This window comes from Rosa chinensis, chromosome 7, assembly GCF_002994745.2.
Source record: "Rosa chinensis cultivar Old Blush chromosome 7, RchiOBHm-V2, whole genome shotgun sequence".
NCBI lineage: Eukaryota > Viridiplantae > Streptophyta > Magnoliopsida > Rosales > Rosaceae > Rosa > Rosa chinensis.
This window is the reverse complement of record NC_037094.1, coordinates 25,894,640-25,909,607: the sequence shown is the minus strand read 5'-3', so window position 1 is coordinate 25,909,607 and position 14,968 is coordinate 25,894,640. Positions and strand designations below refer to the sequence as shown.

Sequence of the window (14,968 nt, the reverse complement as noted above, 5' to 3'; positions counted from 1 at the left end):
AGGAAAAAGAAAAAAAAGAAAATAGGAAGTGGACGTTAGTGCCTGCATAGTGCAAGATTGTGAAAGCCTAACCTCCAAGTCTATAGCGAAGAGCTACTTTCTCACAAATTTATAATTTCATTGTGAATTTGTAATAGAAGTTACTGGTCCGGTTGTTCTTTTCAAGTTTTCAACAATGTCGGTTGTCCTTTTAATTTCATAGTCTGAACGCCGAAACAGTTCATTTCTATGTGATTGTGTCAATAATACATCTATTGAAAAAAAATAATCAAATAAGACATCATTTAATTGTATCAAATAGACAAAAGATTTATCATGAGAATAAAACTGGTCGTTTATATATGGAGGTCTTTAAAAGATGGTTGAAAAGATGAACGGTACATTTTTTTAATTTTTGATGATACTTCGCAAAATGAGAAGAAAAAATAGACAGTATAAGAGAAACTAAAGAAATAAGATATAATTTTTGGCTGATATGCAATGCTAACAAAAATATCCAAACTCCACGGGTCTTCTCAATCAATATGCCCAACTTCATTAGGTGAGGTAGAGAAAGTCAGAGCGGATACCAGTTTATTTGGTGAATACATACAAAACTATATGTATTCATATACATGATAGGGTTCAATTATGTATTATATGCAGATTAATTAAGAGAGAGTGAAATTTGCACATCACTTTTTGCATTCCACACTCATTTTTTAATTTTTTATTACTTTATCTCTAAAGAGCTATGACATGTTGGTAATAAAAACATTATCTGTTAATGAAAATGATGTTTTTTTTTTTTTTTTTTTGACAAAAATGGTCAGCAATTTCATTAAATTCAACAAGCAGTACAATAATGAAACATTCCAATGGGGTCGATAGAAAGCAATCATTCCTTAGAACCATAATAAACCCTATTCTAGACAAATAGCGTCTCATATAGTCCCTAGTACACCCACTTTTTAGGAAGTCCACACACAATTATTCTGACAAAAACCAGAAACCTCGAAGCAGGAATAAAAGGTAACAACTAAGACACTGGTTTTTGCGACCCGAAAAATAAAATTAAACTAAATCATGCATAGAAGGTGAATCTAGCCCTCTGCAACCGGGGACTCAGACTCACCCTCCCCTACTTGCATTGTTCCATGCATATGGACAACCTCATTTGTTGAGACTTCCAGATTTGACTCAAAATTCAAAGCCTTTCCCCTCCTCTTATACTTGTGGAACTTCTTCTCCTCCTGTTCCTCTGTAGCCTTAACCTTATTCTTGCTTCCCTTTGGACGCCCAAGGTTCTTCTTCTTAGGTGAGACCAGTAATTTCTCATTCTTGTGCTACACAATCAAGGAAGTATTCTCGCTAACTTCCAACGTCGAATAAGGCAAAGCTAGGAACTTCTTCCCAAACCTACTTAACATTGCCATAGCTTTTCGTTTCCTCCCATTTGGAATCACCGGCCTGGAATAAAACTCCACCCGCTCATTCTTTCAAACCTCAGACGTTATTGGACTCAAAACCAACGATGCCGAAGCAACATTCCGCTGGGTGAGGAGAAGAGGACTCACTCCCCCTATAACAGACAAGTTCCCCAAGACCGGGTTCATCCTAACATGGCTTCCCAGGATCGTGGAGCTTAAAAATTTAGAATTAGTCCATGTTGCCGTGTGGTCGACTCCATCGCTCAATGCCCCATCACCATGATCCGACGAGCACGAACCAACCTCCAAACAAACGAGAGCAGTACTCCCCGTGCCCAACTTCGTCTCCATCACAGAGGGCAGTACATCATTCCTCGAGTTCAAAGACAAATCAGCCATAGCTGCCACCGATGATCGTGCTAGAATTTCTTCCTTTTCTTTGATCAAAGTTTTATCACAACCCATCGCATCATGAACAAACAAACCATAGTCACGACAATATCCCTTGACCTTCTCATAGAAAAATGTTAATTCCGGCTTCACCACCGGAGAAAATTCAAAGACTTTCCAGGTACGAATCTGCCGACGAACATCAAACACTATCTTGATCCGCTGCTCTTCTTCTTTTCTTTTCAGGGCAGTCAAATCCATCCGAACCACTTGCCCTAGAGTCGTACCCACCATAGTGATCGCCGTCTTATTCCTCAGAGCAAGAGGAAGACCCCTCACCGCTACCTAAGTCTCCATCAAATTCAAAGGCACCGTCTTTGACGGATCAAACCCTTCATATTCTCCCACCACAAGCATCGTGTTGCGATAAAACCAGGGACCCCCATGCAAAATCCGATTACGCACAACCTCATTCTCAAATTGAAACATGAAGCGCTCACCTGCATCTTGAATGGTAAGGCCTGATCGGATATGCCAGATAGTAGAGATTGTACCCTTAAACCCTGGAAGCCTTGCCTTCGGCGCCAACAGTCGACCAACCATGTACCAATGGTTGTCTTGGAACGCCGCAGCCCCTGCATCCCCGAGAGCCACCAAAGACGAGTCCGTCTGACTCAAAGTCTCCACCGAATCATTCACAACCCCAGCCATCGACAATGAATGAGATCAGATGGGAAGAGATGAAGTTTTGGAAATTTTATCGATGCGAACTTGCACCGAGAAACCCTAGTAGAGATGACTAGGTCATGTTAGTCCATATGAAAATGATGTTTTGGAATTCTAATAAGAGTGCGGATTGTAAGTATGAGAGTATTAATTTCACTCCCTTTTAATTATCACAAATTCACAACCGTCTATTCAATAATTATTTTTTAGGTTAAATACTGGTTACTCCCTATACTTATAGGGTTTCATCGTTTCAGTCTCTGACTTTTGAATTTCACCTAAAAAGTCCTTGAACTCCCAATTTCCTCCTAATTAGTCCCTGCCGTCAAAAACTCCGTTATCTTCTCCTAAAAAAGTCTATTATACCCTCAATTACTTCTAAAAAAAAAATTGTCTTCCTCTATTTTTGTATTTTTTTTCTTTTTACCTCTTCTTCTTCCGGCTTTCTCGCATCCTTCTGTTCATCTCCTCATCAAGATGGTTCCAATCCACACACCTTCAAGAGGTGAAATGAAAAAAAGAAATAAAAGAGAGAGAAAAATAAATTTAAAAAATAAAAATAAAAGTGAGGGCATAATAGACATTTTTGGCAAATTTAACAGAAAATTTTGACGGCAGGGACCAATTGGGAGAAAATTGAGAGTTCAGGGACTTTTTAGGTGAAATTCGAAGGTCAGTGACTGAAACGATGAAACCCTATAAATATAGGGAGTAAACAGTATTTAATCCTTATTTTTTTAAAGAACTAAGCAATTCAAAAACTAATCAAACTTGTTGTTTAAATAAAAAATTATATGATTTTTTTTTTTAACGAACCACATGAGTGACATGACATTAATCAAATGAAGAAATTATGTATTGTTGATAGGGAGTTTTGGATCGACTAATTAATCCTTGCAAAGAACCAAAGAAAAGCTACAAACAAGCTGAAATCATATTGGTACGATATTAGTTAATTACCTCATGTGTAGATAAGGGACCACCGCCTAGCAGTAGGGGTCTTGGATCCTTGCGGCTCGTGATGCTACAATAATTGGCGAGTAAGTGGGTATCAAGTGGTGAAGCACCACCCCTTTTTTTTTGATAAAAAGACAACTTTATTAATACCGAACGAACAGATATTACAAATATTGGGAATGATCCAACGTAGCCTCATGGATGCCTAACACATTAGAAGTCCAATCACTACTCATATCCCTAGCACTTCCTTAAGTTAAAGGCCTATCACTATCAATGATGGACATGAGCCAAGAAGGCCCAACCTCTAACCACTTAAAACACCCTTGTTCCTGGGCAACAAACTTTGCAACTGCATGTGCACCTTGATTTCCAGTCTTTCGAACATGTAGAATCTCAGGAACATTAAGATCTGACATTAGAGATTGAATCTCTTCCACAATTATTCCTTCAGCAGAGAAACATTGGTTTCTTTGATTCAACACCTGCACAGCCAAGAGACAATTAGTCTCCACAACAACTGTTCCTCCCCCACACTCCTTCACGGCCTCCAAACGCTCTTTAATTGCCAAAAGGTTGGCCACTACACTTGAAAGTTGATGGGACAGCCTTTGACCCCCAGCTAACACCAACAAACCTTGATCATTTCTTACCACAAAACCCGTGCTAAATTGCATTACATTAAGGGAGACAACTCCATCACAATTTAGTTTTATAACACCAGCTTCTGGGGCCTTCCACTAACTTTCCACATCCCCAGTAAAAGTAGCTCCACTATCTCTATTTGCGGTCCCATTTCTAATATTTGCATTATTCCATTCAGCCAAAAGTCTCACACCATTATCAAATATACGATCAGACGTCTCAGTACTTTCTTGATGATAAGCCTTATTTCGATCATGCCAGTTCATCCAAAGCAAGATAACAAGCAGCTGGAGCTCCTCATCTGCCACAGTTTTCATCGCATGATCAAAAAAAGAAATAAACGAGGGATACTGACCCGATGACAAAGAAGAGAAAAAAGTCGCCCTTTCAAACACCGCAACGCAGGCCGCACAACTCCATGTTGCGTGTACAGGCGATTCATTCTCTTGTTGGCACCGGAAACATTGAGCCGTCTGAGTAATCCTCTTCCACTGAAGCGCCTCCATGCATGGGATAAAACCCATAGAACAGCGCCATAAGAAATGAAGCATCTTTGGGGGAACTTTGAGTTTCCACAAATGCTTCCAGTAATGCAAGGGAGCAAAAACATGATTCAGGCTAGCCTCCCTGACCTCCTCTCTTGCCAACCAGTAGCCACTCTTCACTTCATATCTCCCATTTTTGCAATAATTCCAAATGCAGGCATCTGGTCTACCAGTTCTAATGAGGGGAATCTTCAGAATTGCTTCTCGTTCTTGCTCACTAAAAATTTGCTCCAAAAGTGACAGATTCCATACACCTCGCTCCACCATCAAGTTTGCCACAAACATATCAGAATCGACCCCATTTCTACTTGATAATTTGAAATTCTCCAGACCAGGAACCCAAGGATCTCCAAACACTTTTATACTTCGTCCATCTCCCACCCTCCATCGAACACCCTTTTCTAAGAGCTCTTTACCCCAAATAAAGGATCTCCATAAAAAAGAAGCATTAGACCCCAACTTTGCTTCCATCACATTATGTTTAGGATAATACTTAGCTTTAAGCATACGGGCCACCAAGGAATTTGGGCAAACCAACAACCGCCAAACTTGTTTGCTAAGAAGAGCTTGATTAAAATGAATCAGTTCACGCACTACTACAATTCTTAGCAACAGGCACGTTCATGATTCGTGGGTATGAGGGTCAAAGGCCACGGTTATGCGTGTCTATAGAGTACAGTAACGGTGCAGCCACTTTCTTTGCGGTCCGTGCCCTGTAGAGCCGTATCTATTGCTGAAACAGACACGGACTCTTCAAACGTGACATGATGGGTCCCACAACTGATGCAAGTGGTCGGCTTCTTTTATTTTATTAGTACAAGCCACATTTGCTTTCTGTTCGTGTCTTCATAAACAAATATATTAAAAAAAAAATACTGTTGATCAAATTTTTTTTTTTTTCATAGCTGCAAACTACATATTTGATATTTCCATCAACTGCCACAAAGGAATGCATACCAAACAGCAATACATAGCAAAATAACTCCAACGAAGTTCATTAAACCACCAATCCAAAGACTTACACACTGGAACAAGTAAAGGAATATTTCACAAGAAGGAATATAGGATTTCTTTATATGATGGCCTCGTTATCATGACTTGAGCATTTCTACTAAATGACTTCAAGTTCTGGTTAAGCTCCGGTGACGACTTCAACTTCTGCTTAAGCTCTGGTGACAACTTCAACTTTTGAAAATTCTGCATATAAATGGAAGTTCTAAATATGATATCTAAACAAAAAGTTGTTACTCAAATATAAAATAGCAATTACAATGAAACATATGAGCACCAGAAATCCAGTTGCAACAGATCAACTGGAGTTGCCATGAATATAACACCACCTTCAACTTCAAACTTTTCTACTACTTGGTTAACTCCGTATATGAATATTACACATTTTTAGTATGAAAATATACCTTCATTCTCTGTCAATAAGTAATACAGTAAGAGATACAAAGCTCTTACAATGGCATTATAAGAAAGCTAATCAGATGAAGTCGTCCAAAGCAAAACAAGCATATAACATTTGAAAAGTATTGTACAAAATATCATACATGAAAATATACTAAGTCATGTACTTACAAAACTTGCAAATAGCTAGATTACTTCAGTAGCAACTTCTTTGTTAAACTCCTAGTCAAACCTGTAAGGCAGGAAATGGATCATATGCCACATAATATGAAGTAATTGTAGAAATAAATGGAATTCACAAAAAATGACTTTAAGTATAAAGTTTCCAACTTCTGTAAATTAGTCTAAGTTGAAGCACACAATAACACTAAATGAGTCATCATAAAAAGGTAAGTCGGCAACAAAATGCATCTGACTCAGCTAAGTTGAGCAAAAAAATCTTACGTCAATTTATGCCTAGCTAGTCATTGGACCTTGTGAACTAGTTTTCCACTGCCAAAAGAATAGAGCTAGATAAGAACAGCCATGTTTCTTATTAGAAAATTAAGTGCCCAATTTTTGAGCTACAAGGATATTAAAATTGGTGTTAGATTACTTATGTTGTTACAAAAGTAGAAAAGAATAAAAAACTAGATATGACATAAGATCTGCAACAAAACCAGTAGACCCACACTACCAAAAAATGCTTGATAAGAACATCTACTTCTGTAAAGCATATAACAAATCAATTGAAACTTACTTGCACACCCAAAAACCATATGAAAATCAAAGTCTAAAATCACACTAGCTGGACAAGCACAAGCTGTGAAATTGAGCAATATACACATGTGAAGTCCATAGCAAGAACAAGCATATAACATTGAAATGTAGTATGGTACAAAACATCACACATGATAAGATATGAAGTAATTTACTTGCAACTCTTCCAACTTGATCACTTCAACTAAGTACTGATAAACTCGTCCGCAAACCTGCAAATCAAGAAATGGATCAGAGGCCATACCACCTCAACAAAATGCTTCTAATTTGGCTAAACAGAGTTATACATTACACATCTATGACCTCGAACTCACCCTCTGGCCCTCTTATGTGCTAAAAGAAAAAATATAAATAAACTGTGGTTATCATTTGATTGACACGCCCAGCCAACCAGCAAAAATACAAACATATGTATATGAGATTTTTTAACTCATAAAGATAATACGAGTATCAAACTCCACGGGCAAAAGCCTTATTTTATATAGATTATGTTGGAATCCATATATGTAAAGAGTAACAAGTTCTAAATGATCAAATTGCCCAACCTTCTCTAATGATGTGAAAGATCCAATGACCCCTGATTTGTGATGTCCTTACGACAAGTCCTTTCTGCAAACAAAAATTCAGACCCAACAAGGCAACATCTCTTGCATCAACAGAAACCAATTAGGCTTCTCTTTTGTTTTCCAACTATCTGTCTTACATCTATAGATAATAGAAACAACAAAAGTTAAAAGTCTTAAAAGAAAAAAATATAAATTGCTAACCATTTCAGCAAAAATCTATTGGATAACAAAAAGAAAATACCAAAGACCCACACAAATTCACATGACTTATAAGGTCAGAACCCCAAACCCAACACAATTTATAAAAACATGACTTGAAATTGTTTAATTAAAACCCACCAGCCTTTCTCATGTTTCTGGAAGAACCCAGCACACTTTTAGGGAAGGTAAAGAACAATGTTGAACCTATTTTGAAATCCTAGTTACTAATCTAAATTATCCCAACTTTGCCTAATCCAGTGATCATAAAAAGAACTCATCTTTTTTGAAAAATATGAAAGTTACATTCGAAGTTTCTAACCTTCAAAGGTTAACCCCAAAATTTAGATCTGCCTTACAAAAAGGGGCATGTAAGAGCCTAAAAACAAAATCAAGAAACAACCAAACATAAGAAAAGAATCAATTCCCTAAAGTTAACAAAGAAAACCAATTTGTTGCACCTTTCTTACAGATATGAGATTTCAGTCTCGCCATTTAAGTGAGATGAAGCTAAACACATATAGAGACCATCCGTAATAGAAGGTCATGGCCGATACTCTTTAAGCCCTAACAATGAGCAGCGGATTGCTAATCTGATAGAGCGAGCAAGTGGAAAAGTACTGCTGTTGTTGCCATGGACTGGAGATGGCTGCAACATGAGAGAGAGAGAGAGAGAGAGAGAGAGATGAGAAGAAGAAGAAGAAGAATAAGGAGAGTGAATGGTTACCACGTGCAAAGATAAAGACTGATGGTGCGGTAACTTGCCTGGTTCTCTATTCGTAACAGTAAAAGTGGGCCCCAGTGGTAGGAAAAAGATAAACAATTGCGTAGGCACGATTATAGTCAGAAAAGTCAGAATCTTTACTATGGCAAGTACTAACCGAGCAAAATCTCCACGATTAACTTCTTTGTGGCTAAAGAGAGTGTGGCCTTTGCCCACATTTGTAGTAGTGACGGAAGCCTAAACCCCCATCTTTCTTAGAGAAACATAATCTGTCCCATTTTCTCCAATGAATTCCTTTTCCCCCCGACTTACCCCACCAATATTTAGCCAAGCACCGGTTGATCTCCTCACAAACACCAATTGGTAACTGGAAGACACTCATCGTGTAATTAGGAATGGCTTGAGCCACCGATTTAATAAGCAGCTCCTTCCCAGCCTTTGATAACAGTTTTCCTTCCCAGCCTTCCACTCTCTTCCAAACTCGGTCTGCCAATGAACTAAATAATTTTTTCTTATCCCTTCCTATCACAATGGGTAACCCTAGATAGCGTTCATGACAAGGGACAACAGGCATGTCAAGAGCATTACAGCAATCTTCACGTACATAGCTCAAAGTTTTCGGACTAAAAGTCATTGCTGATTTCTCCCGACTGATCTTCTGACCAGAAGCCTCCTCATAAATTTGAAAAATTTCTTTCAGGGTTATGCAATCAGCCACCGTTGCATCACAGAACAACAAACTATCATCCGCAAAAAATAGGTGTGACACAGAAGGAGCTCCCCGAGCAATAGAAACACCATGCAAAAATTTCTCCTGTTCTGCCCACTTAATCAAAGAAGAAAAACCTTCTGCCACAATTAAGAAGAGATACGGGGAGATGGGATCCCCCTGACGAATTTCACGGGTTGGGATAATCTTCCCATACGGAGCTCCATGTAACAGCACTGAATATGTAACTGTTTGAACACAGTCCATGATGAGCTTGATGAAATGATTTGGGAAGTCCAGCACCTCCATCATTCTTCTCAGGAAACTCCACTCAACTCTATCATACGCCTTGGCCATATCCAATTTCACAGCTATCTTCTGTCTACTCTTCTTACCCCTCCTCTTCAGACAGTGAATAATCTCAACAGCTGCGATAATATTGTCTTGAATTAATCGTTCAGAAACAAAAGCACTTTGTGTATCTGAGATCACCTCCGGTAGCATCACTTTCAGTCTATTAGCCAAAGTCTTCGAAATAAGTTTGTAGATCACATTGCATAGGCTAATCGGCCGAAATTCTGTTACCTTCTTCGGCTCTGGCACTTTTGGGATTAAAGCAATAAGAGTATGATTAAGTTCTGCCACACTACCATTGCCATTCAAAAAACTCAAGCAAACATTCACCACTTCCTCACCAACAATATTCCAATACTTCTGATAAAAAATTGCAGGAAACCCATCCGGTCCTGGCGATTTAGTAGGATGCATGCACTTCAGAGCTACTTCAATTTCCTGCCGAGTAAAAACCTGACCCAGTTGCTCTTTCATATTAGTAGGAACACGGTTGCGAACAGTCTCAAATATTTGCTCATCCATCATCCTCCCTCCAGATGTAAACAAGGATCGGTAATAGGAAAAGAAAGCATATCCAATCTCATTCACATCGGTTTTCCATCGATTATCTTCCCCCAAAATCCCTGTGATTCTATTTATCTTACCACGGTGTTTTGCATATTGATAAAAAAACCGTGTATTACGATCACCACTTTGCAACCATGTTACTCTTGATCTTTGTTTCCAGAGCACTTCTTCCCTTTCTAAGACCACATCTAGTTTATCCCCTGCCTCTTTTTGTTGTAATAGTACCTCTCTTGTAGGGGTCAACCTCTGTAATCTATCCATGTCTTCACGCAAAACATTCACTTGTCTTCTCACATTACCAAATTTTTCTTTACTCCACCTCCTCAAATCATTCGTAACTCCCTTCAGCCTGGACATCACAGAAATGGTCCCATATCTTCTCCAAGCTGAGTCCACCACCAGCTTACATTCCTCATGAGACAACCACATTTCCTCAAACAAGAACCTGCGATTCCTCCTATTGACAACCTGAGCATTAAAAGGAGGATCACTCTCTATCAACAATGGACTATGATTTGAAGATAGGGTAACCAAATGATGGCAAGTTAAACCCCCCCATTGTTGAATGAGCTCCAGATTACCAAAACCTCTATCAAGGCGTGCCTTAATATTTGCTTCTCCATCCCTCCGGTTGTTCCAAGTAAACTCGTATCCCGTAAACACAAACTCATATAATCCACAATCCTCAATTGCCCTTCTAAAAGCATCGATCTGTCTCTGGGATCGTAGAATAATCCCGGTCTTCTCAGAGATATCAAGAATCTCATTGAAATCAAATCACCACAGCAAAGCCATGGTTCAGTTGAACCTCCCTTCAAAATCCTTAGCAGCTCCCAAGATGTAGCTCTCTGATGTGTCTCTGGATGACCATAAAAGCCCGTTACTCTACACCTTTTATCATTCTCCCAAGTCACAAAGACATTAATAAAATAGAAATTTGAAGAAATAAAATCCACTGAAATACTATTGCTCCAAAGAAAGCAAAGACCACCTTTAGCACCACCATTCTCTTCATCCCTCCCAACACACAGGACTCCAGCCATACCAAGCCGAGATTTTAGTTTCCCCATCTGAGCTGCAGTCATCTTTGTCTCAATAAGAAAAATTAAATCTGGCTTATGTACAACAATGAAGTCCTTTAGATCCCTGAACGTCCGAGCCCCTCTCAATCCCCGGACGTTCCAACAGAACAGCCTCATTGCTCGTGGTGGGGCAGCTGCACTGCTCCCACCACTTCAGGGACACCACTCACGAGCGCCGCCTTCTTTGATTGTTGTTGTTCACACTCCAAAACATTGTCCAGTTTGCGCTTACCGCCGTCACTATCAATGGCCTCCTCTATCTCAATAGGCAAATTGGCTACACCCTTCTTCCTACTGCCTGCCACCTTTAACATTCTTCGACCTCCTTTTTTATCATTCCCTTCCATCTTGCCCTGAACGCTACCCACTTGGAATAACATCGCAGTAGATAAGTCTGCAGTCCCCATAACCTGTGTAGAGCCTCCATTATCTCCGCCACTTTTCCTTCCATCCTGGCTGTTATTTTCACTCCCCGTAAAGGTATATTGCAGCAACTGGCCCATTTGCTTAACTCCATGGTTGGCTCCACCCATCACTGCTGGTTGGGTCTCCATCCTCACAACCAGTGTTTTCAAAGGCGTCGCCGAGGCGAGCCCGGGGCGCGCTTCAGTGTGAGGCGACCGGAAAAATCCTCGCCGGTTCAAACTTGAACGTGCTGCTGTAAAAGCGGCCGCTGAGGCGATGGAGCGTCGCTTTTTGCAGAGGCGGAGCCTCAGGGCAGAGCGCGAGGAAGAAGACGACGCAAGGGATTTTATTTATTTTTTTTTTTTTTTACTTTCTGTCAAAATGACGTCGTTTTTTGATTAATTTTGGTTCCCCTCCTAGAACGACGTCGTCTTGTTTGTAGATCTGTTTAACAACCCCAAAACGTAGTCGGCATACGAGGTCCAGAAAGGTAGAGAAGAAGGAAAATAACCGCCGCTGTGAGAAAAAGAAAAGAAAAAACTAGAGAACGCGCTTGGTGCTTCGACGGCTTGTGATGTTCCGTCCAGTGGCGCGTCGTTATGACGTCGCCGTCGGCCGGGCCTGTACGGCAGGTAGGTTCGCTGGAGGGTTTGGGCTACGCGTAATGGTTGGTACTGATCTTCTCAGACTCGGGCTCGGATAGCAATTGTGCTTAGACTCAGATTCATGCTTGATGGCTGATCACCGGCGAGTGGGTCGATGGTTGCCAGACTGGAAGTCATCTGCAATGTTGTTCCTCGTCGTTACGAAGGATATGTGGAGAGATGATGGGTGGATGAGCCAACAGGTAATAGCAATATGATTTGCTCAATTCCGATTGGTATTAACAGAAAGCTGTCTAAATTTTGGCAAAGATTCTTAAACTAGCAGATTTTTGTACTTCAGTTTTGAATTCAGATATTCTTTGTCTTTGTATGGAAAGACATTGTCTTTGTTTAATACCTCTGTCGTTTGTATGATCTCTTTGTAGATGAAGTAGCTTTCCAAAGAAGTTTATTCATATGGGTGCGTTCATGTGATCGAACAGAGGCTTAACAAAAGGTAATTTTGCCTTGGGAATACTTTGCTTGTTACTTTTCACTGAACAACATATTGGTTTCGTACTTTCATATAGGATTGGGGTATTGGCAACATCATTCTATTACATATAATTGAAAAAAAGAAATAAACATTAATCTTATACAGCCACTTTTAAATCAGAAAAAGAAGAAAATGAGAACAAGTTATATTCATATTATTTATAAATGTAATGTATTATTATAATAATTACGGGAAAGGCGGTCGCCTCAACGCCTTGAGGCACTCGCCTCGCGAGGCTATAGGTGGTCGCCTTCGCTTTCGCATTTGAAAACACTGCTCACAACAATGTTTCCAGCTGATGTATCATCTGAAGCACCACCCCACCACCAGCAGCCAGATTAAAAAGAGAACAGAAAAAACAAGAAACAAAAGACCTACAATTGTAGAGAGATGGTGATTGGTGGCCCGTGACGAAGATACTGTTGCTGGTGATGAGCCTCCTCAGCTAGTTCGACTCATTGAATCGATCAACAATAGTACATACCACCAGATATCGTTGCCACGATTGTGACGAAGACCCATTATCGTGCCTAATTAGCTAGACAGGCTACTTCAAACAGAGTTCGTATCGAGAAGTGATCATGCCGGCCGGAAGAATTAAGCTAGCAATACATGCATTGTCCAGGTTTAATCCATCCTATGTACGTCGTTGGAATGGTATTGTGTATTTGTGTTTATTTTAATTTCGTGTATGTAGCTAGCTTGTAATCAAGGCATGCACAACAAGATTAATTCAATTGTTCATTTCTATGATACTTCTCTGCTCTTTCTTTCGAAAACAAAAATTAGACTGTCTAAATGGGTTAGGGCTAGGTTTTTTTTTTTTTTTTTTTGGTCAAAAGGGCTAGGGTTTTGTTTTCACCAAAAACTTGTCCCCTTTTAGTATGTGAGGATGGGTTAGGGTTTCCAATTGCCAGCTACAAAGTAGATTAGGATTTTTGTGTCAGGAGTTAATGTTACTTTAACTCTTAAGTACATTGATCAGTTATTTTTATGCAAACAATTTTTCTACACACACACACTGGCCGAATTTTAACAGTTCAGTTTTTCGATCGCATATCCAGATCTTAACCGTTCAGTTTTAGGTATATATGAGTAGATATTCTCTGCAAATTTTCAGCTAAATTGATAATCATTAAGGCATTCAAGCGATTTACAAGTATGAACACGAACGGTGCAGGTTGGACAGATTCGGTTCGTTTATTGATTTAATCTAGGCTTCATTATGGGCTGAGCTAGGGCCATCCCTACCCTAAATTTTAGGGCTTAGGGTAGGGCCGAGCCGGGCTTTGACCGAGTCAACGAAACTTAGGGCCGAGCCTGGCCGGGCTAAGGCTTCAAAATGCTAGCCCTTACCCGCCCTTAAGGTCCATTCCACAAGGGCCAAAAGGGCTGGGCCGGACAGGGCTTTCCAAATAGGCCGAGCCAGGCTTTTGTTTAACTCACATAAAACCAAATTTTGCTGAGTAAAAAATTTAAAAAATGAAACTGAATACTAAAGTCTTGAGATTTCAGAACCTGAGTGGCTTAGTTGATTACAAATAATTACAAATTCCACATAAACTCACATTCTCAATGTTCAAGTTTTATAATTGAAAATGAAATTGCACTGAGGCACTAAGAGCTAGTTTGGGATTGCTGTGACTTAAAAAAAAAACTGTTGCTGCTGTGTTGTGAAAATAATCAGCTGTGAATTAAAACAGTTTTGTGTTTGGTAAATAATATTTTTAAAACTGTTGTCAATACATAAAACAACTGCAGAATGTGTTTTGATCCACAACAGCTTCTAAAAGCAACCTCTGGGCTGCTTCTAAAATCTACTGCCAGTGACCTATAACTTTCAATTAAAACAGTTTTTTATTTATTTACCAAACACGATAAAATCTAAAATTTTGAATAAAAGCTGATTTTTTTAAATGCGAAGCAATCCCAAACGGGGACTAAGCCACTGACTGAGGCTAGAAAAAGTTGTTACAAAAACATATGAACTGATCAAGTCTTCATCAATTCACAAAAAGTTGTTATCTTTGACAGAAAAACTGAAGCATGGTTTGATTTAACACCAGCAAAGTTTCCTTCATCTCTTACTAATATGAAGATCCATGGCAACCAAAGAAAGAACCTACATAAAATCATATAAATAATTTAGACACTAGACACATTTCATTTCATACAAAAACAACTATCTATCTGACTTTAGTTCAGCAACATATATATATATATATATATATATATGTTTAATAACTAAAAACCATATCAATTGCAGCCATAAAGCATAAAAGAAATGAAATACTTCCAAAGTCCCCAAGTCCCAAATCCCAACCATAAGCATACACAAAGCACCAAGTAGTTCAGAACTGAATTGTATTGTAATCAAGGGAA

The 14,968-nt window shown here is 39.3% G+C and overlaps 2 long non-coding RNA genes and 1 pseudogene across 8 annotated transcripts; 1 reads left to right on the top strand and 2 right to left on the bottom strand.

Moving 5' to 3' along the window:
• Nucleotides 1-3,589: 3,589 nt before the first annotated feature.
• On the bottom strand, nucleotides 3,590-11,297 carry LOC112176914 (annotated as a pseudogene).
• Nucleotides 5,551-8,345, bottom strand: LOC112176915. Of its 7 annotated transcripts, none has more exons than XR_005803182.1 (5): nucleotides 7,387-8,345; nucleotides 6,527-7,053; nucleotides 6,250-6,314; nucleotides 5,943-6,045; nucleotides 5,551-5,869 (listed from the first exon to the last, which is right to left on the bottom strand). It is a non-coding gene; the product is annotated as an uncharacterized LOC112176915 (long non-coding RNA). The 7 variants fall into 7 exon arrangements; XR_005803181.1 differs by having other exon boundaries at nucleotides 5,961-6,045; nucleotides 7,387-8,344; XR_002927204.2 differs by lacking the exon at nucleotides 5,943-6,045 and having other exon boundaries at nucleotides 6,254-6,314; nucleotides 6,997-7,053; nucleotides 7,387-7,546; nucleotides 7,928-8,342.
• LOC121050502 lies at nucleotides 11,158-13,339 on the top strand. The gene is made up of 3 exons (XR_005803185.1): nucleotides 11,158-12,293; nucleotides 12,477-12,547; nucleotides 12,882-13,339. It is a non-coding gene; the product is annotated as an uncharacterized LOC121050502 (long non-coding RNA).
• Nucleotides 13,340-14,968: the final 1,629 nt, after the last annotated feature.